Source organism: Sander lucioperca, chromosome 16 (assembly GCF_008315115.2).
Source record: "Sander lucioperca isolate FBNREF2018 chromosome 16, SLUC_FBN_1.2, whole genome shotgun sequence".
NCBI lineage: Eukaryota > Metazoa > Chordata > Actinopteri > Perciformes > Percidae > Sander > Sander lucioperca.
In genome coordinates this window covers 7,396,763-7,403,114 of record NC_050188.1, presented here as the reverse complement: position 1 = coordinate 7,403,114, position 6,352 = coordinate 7,396,763, and positions in this window count along the sequence as shown.

The window sequence follows — 6,352 nt, the reverse complement described above, 5'->3', positions numbered from 1 at the left end:
TCAACTCACCCTCCGCTATCGTCCACAGTTACCACTCACATGAAGTAGACCTGCACACTAACGTGTTTGCCTGATGCTTGGAGACACAAATATCTACTGTGAGTCTGGCCTGTTCCTTGTTGTGTGGGTTCTAACGTGAAGAAAAGAACAAAAAGATAATGTAACTTTCATTTCCCTGCATGGGATCAATATGAAATAAAGACCTATGAAGAAGACATGACAAAGGAAATGCTTTTGTCTTTTTCCGTCTGACACACACACTGCTCAGATGACAGAGCAGACAAAGGTCAGATGTTGGTAGCTGTCAGTTGTCGCTTTGTTTTTGACTTCAGTTATACATGTTATCTTTAAAATGGTTCAGGGTACTTTGATTCTTCCTCTTCTACTACTCCTTTTCTTCAGAACAGACTTGATAAAGAATCATGTTGTAGCAGGTTTCCATATTTGATTCTACTCCTGTTGTTGCCCCCATGCAGTTAAACTACAGCTGTTGCTGCCATTAAGAGAACATAGCACTGTTCCATCCATCTCATATCCATCTGACAGCCAGTTTACAGTCAAAGACATGCCATGTGGAGCTGGGTGGGCTTCTATCACAACACATGGAATATATCATGCAAGATATATATATATATATATATATATATATATATGACTATATGGGAAAGGTCCATTTAAGAGCTGTTCTGCTCTTTTGATAATATCACCTGATCCAGCACTGAAAGGAAAGACAATGTTTGTGATTGCTGTGGGCATTAATGATTGTTTTTGAAATCATAAAAGCTCAGTGACCTTAATGTACTAGCTGAGTTAGAAGTGCAACAGGACTGAATAAAGAGTATTAGTGTATATCATGTAAATCCCATAGATGTCTAAGCATGGTTTTGAATCAACAATCAAAGCACTCATGTAAAAAGTTAGACATATTAGAATACTGTATGTTTAATTTTTTCTGATGAAACGACGTTATTCTTTATTAAGTTGATCAGAATCAGAATCAGAAAAGGGTTTATTGCCACAGTAAGTTGCACTTACGAGGAATTTGGTGATTCTTGCCTACATGACCAAAAAAACACATTAAACATTAATGTGAAATAAATAATAAATACAAATATATACAAAAAAGCTGTTTAGATCATGTGTTCACGTTAAGATGACTGAACCAAACAGTACAAAAACAGTAAGATGAAAGATGATAAAAGGGGAGTCCATTCATTAGTGCAGATTTGGGTCCAGTTTTGAAGGATGTTCTGCTCAATGTTTTCAGTGTTTTTCAGCTTGTAATCACAGACAGATGTAGTCATTTCATATATTTCACAGCAGAAGGCATTCTTCATCATTCCTCTTCACTTTGTGACCTTGAATGGTTGAGATTTCTGTTCACTGGACATTGCCAATGACTTCAAGGCAACAGGCTGTGTCTGAAAGAAATATGCTTAAATTGATGACTAAAAACACACTTTTTTTACACAGCTCCTTTAAGTTGAAAGAGTCTCTCGAGCGTTTATTAATATAAAACGTCTTGGTGATGTGGGTGAGTGGTTGTGAGATAGAACAAACACAATACAAACTGACACCAGGGAGGAATGCCTGTCCTGTAACTCTATTCCATCACCTGGCCTGTAATGCCTATAATTGGATTTCTCCTGGGGATGGACAGAGTACCGGAGCGACGGGGTGACTATGTCAGTTATCCCCCTCTCTAGGCCCCAGTTAGTTATTAATAAACATCTTTTGGCTGACATTGTCCAGAGGATTAGAATAAGAGACTAGCTGTGCACACAAATAGGCAGACATGAACGCAGAGAAGTGAAGTTTGATAGCGTGTTTGTGAATGACTAGCTGAACTCTGGAGAACACGTTTATTTGCCATCGAACTAACACTCCGATGGAAAGGTTGCGATCAGTTTCTCCTCTGTGTGTCTGTAAGTTAGTGTGTTGGACACTGACCTTTTCTATTACAGGGAGTGGCCCGTTTGTCCTTACGTTGCTCATATACTTTATATGGAGACAGGGCTCAAGTCGAGCATTAACCCTATGTAATCTGCGAGTTGTTCTACTTTCATTGTTAGAAAGTTCAATTTGTAACAGTTCATCTTCACAGACGGCTTAATTCTGAATAATGTTTCAACAACTATGGAGATAGTTGCTTTTGCGTTCCCATCAGGAAATCTGCATTGTTTCACAGTCTGCAGTGTTTGGAGATTTTCATTCATGACATATTTTAATTCAAGAGACATACACACACATACAGTAAACATATAAAAAGAAAAAGGAATAATTTATCAAAAAAAACAGGAGTACTGATAATGTTGAAATGTATTGCTGTGAAAAAAAAAGTGTAATATTCATGTCTTCATGTTTAACGTTTCATTCAGTCAAATCAGTACAAAATAAAATGTGATTAAAAAAAAAAAACCTTAAAGGGACAGTTCACTCCCAAATCACAAATACACAGTCTGGATGGTTTTGGTGTGGGTTGCTCAGTGTTGGAGATGTCTGCCTTCTCTCTAATCAAATGGAACTAGATGGCCCTCGGTTTGTGGTGCTTACAGCGACAAAAACTATGTCTCTTTCCAGAAACCATGAGCCAGTTACTCATGATAATCCACAGAGCTGGTTCTGAGCCGTTTCATTTAGCAACAATTTTCTCATGATCTCTGGAAGGAGACATTGCCGATGTTCTCTACCCCCCTTCTTCTTTCAATACCTGTGTCCTCTCTCTTTCCCTTGGCTGTCAATAACTAAGTTTACGTGCACAATTTATACTGGTTTTTGCCCTTAATTAAAAAAAGACAATCTGTATACTGGTCACAAACTGCTGAACAGCATACATGGCTTGTATCAAATTCAGAATATTGTCATAATGGGAATAAGAGTGGAATATTAGTGTGCCTGTAAACATACTGAGTGATCCAGATGACTAGGATCTGGATCTTTGCCTGTGGGGGACTAACCTCCCCTCAGTGTGAATGCTGTTGTGGACCCTTAGGTCGTCTGTCCAGGTCTTTGTTAAAGAGAGGTCACATGGCTCAGGTTCTTCCTGGAAGCTCCTGGACAATTTACCCCATCCATATTTTTAAGTTAAGTTGACACTCTGTTGACATAATAATGTAATTCTGATTCTCCATCCATCCACATATATACAGTCTGTCACATATAGACACACAACCATTCATCACGGACAATCTGGAGTCTCCAGTGAACCAAACATGCAGGTCTTTGGGCTGCGGGAGGAAAGCCATGCTGCCAGTGAAGCCACAGTGCTAACCACTTCACCACCATGCTGCTCTTATGGTTGTGTATTCAAATATTGTAAATTTGTGCACATCGATTAGACAGAGTGGCTGTGAGGTGCATAGCCACAATGCAGTCAATTAAAATAACTGCAACAATGGTATAGTCATCAGTCATTCATTCATTCATACATTTATTCATTCATTCATTCATTCATTCATCCACTGGACTCTTTCACTTCAACTAGGAAATACATACTTTGAATTTTCACACCAACACAAATAAGTTTTGTATTACATGTTTTGTTATTTTATGTAGCAATACAATTCACATGAATAACAAAAAGGTGTTTTTAAAAATAAGTTGAGTCCCTGTCACATATATACAGTCTGTCACATATAAACAGTCTGTCACATATATACAGTCTGTCACATATAAACAGTCTGTCACATATATACAGTCTGCCACATATAGACAGTCTGTCACATATATATACAGTCTGTCACATATATACAGTCTGTCACATATAAACAGTCTGTCACATATATACAGTCTGTCACATATAAACAGTCTGTCACATATATACAGTCTGTCACATATATACAGTCTGTCACATATATACAGTCTGTCACATATATACAGTCTGTCACATATAGACAGTCTGTCACATATAGACAGTCTGTCACATATATACAGTCTGTCACATATAGACAGTCTGTCACATATATACAGTCTGTCACATATATACAGTCTGCCACACATATGCAGTCTGTCACACATATACAGTCTGTCACATATATACAGTCTGTCACATATATACAGTCTGTCACATATATACAGTCTGCCACACATATGCAGTCTGTCACATATATACAGTCTGCCACACATATGCAGTCTGTCACATATATACATTATGTTACATATATACAGTCTGTCACATATATACAGTATGTTACAATTCAATTCAATTCAATTCAATTTTATTTATAGTATCAAATCATAACAAGAGTTATCTCGAGACACTTTACAGATAGAGTAGGTCTAGACCACACTCTATAATTTACAAAGCCCCAACAATTCTAATAGTTCCCCCAAGAGCAAGCATTAGCAGTGGCTATTGCGACAGTGGCGAGGAAAAACTCCCTTTTAGGAAGAAACCTCGGCAGACCCAGACTCTTGGTGGGCGGTGTCTGACGGTTGGGGTTATGACGGTACGGGATGTAGCGTGGCACAGCAGAGCATGGGTGGACGCGGTGGACGCAGCAGGACGTAGCCGGGCATTGCAGGGAATCGCAGAGCGTAGCAGGGTGTAGCAGGTCCATAGCCACAGCTGCACCCAAGACCCAGATCTTGGTGTCGCCCTAATCCGAGGCGATGTTCTGGGCAAAGAAGAAACATAAGGACTCCGGGGAGTAAACTCCCATGAGCTAGGTGAGTAACAAGCACTTCTGAGACAGGATGTGCATAAAAGGAAACAAAAGAGAAGAGCGTGTCATAAGAAGGAACTTCCTCGGCAGTCTAGAATTATAACAGCATAACTAGGAGAGGCACTATATTATTGATTATACGATAGGTAAATCTGATGACTGTAAAGAGAAGCAGAGAAAAGCAGGGGTGCTGTGTCTGCAGCTATACACATATACAGTCTGTCACATATAGACAGTCTGTCACATATATACATTATGTTACATATATACAGTCTGTCACATATATACATTATGTTACATATATACAGTCTGTCACATATATACAGTATGTTACACATATACAGTCTGTCACATATAGACAGTCTGCCACATATATACAATCTGTCACATAAAGACAGTCTGTCACATAAAGACAGTCTGTCACATATAAACAGTCTGTCACATATATACAGTCTGTCACATATATACAGTCTGTCATATATAAACAGTCTGCCACATATATACAGTCTGTTACATATATACAGTCTGTCACATATATACAGTCTGTCACATATAAACAGTCTGTCATATATAAACAGTCTGCCACATATATACAGTCTGTTACATATATACAGTCTGTCACATGAAGACAGTCTGTCACATATAAACAGTCTGTCACATATATACAGTCTGTCACATATATACAGTCTGTCACATATATACAGTCTGTCACATATATACAGTCTGTCACATATATACAGTCTGTTACATATATACAGTCTGTCACATGAAGACAGTCTGTCACATATAAACAGTCTGTTACATATATACAGTCTGTCACATGAAGACAGTCTGTCACATATAAACAGTCTGTCACATATATACAGTCTGTCACATATATACATTATGTTACATATATACAGTCTGTCACATATATATAGTATATTACACATATACAGTCGGTCACATATATATAGTCTGCCACACATATACAGTCTGTCACATGTATACAGTCTGTCACATAAAGACAGTCTGTCACATATATACAGTCTGTCACATATATACAGTATGTCACATAAAGACAGTCTGTCACATATATACAGTCTGTCACATATATACAGTATATTACACATATACAGTCTGTCACATATATACAGTCTGCCACACATAGACAGTCTGTCACATATATACAGTCTGTCACATATATACAGTATGTCACATAAAGACAGTCTGTTACATATATACAGTCTGCCACATATATACATTGTTACATATATACAGTGTGTCACATATATACAGTCTGTCACATATATACATTGTTTCATATATACAGTCTGTCACATATAGACACACAACCATTCATCACGGACAATCTGGAGTCTCCAGTGAACCAAACATGCAGGTCTTTGGGCTGCGGGAGGAAAGCCATGCTGCCAGTGAAGCCACAGTCCTAACCACTTCACCACCATGCTGCTCTTATGGTTGTGTATTCAAATATTGTAAATTTGTGCACATCGATTAGACAGAGTGGCTGTGAGGTGCATAGCCACATATTTGTATGTGTCAGTCATTTCTAAATGCAGTCACTTAACATAAAACTTTACATATTCATTCATTCATTTATTCATTCATTCATCCATTGGCCTCTTTCACTTGTCTTCAACTTGGAAATACATACTGTACTTTGAATTTTCACACCAACACAAATA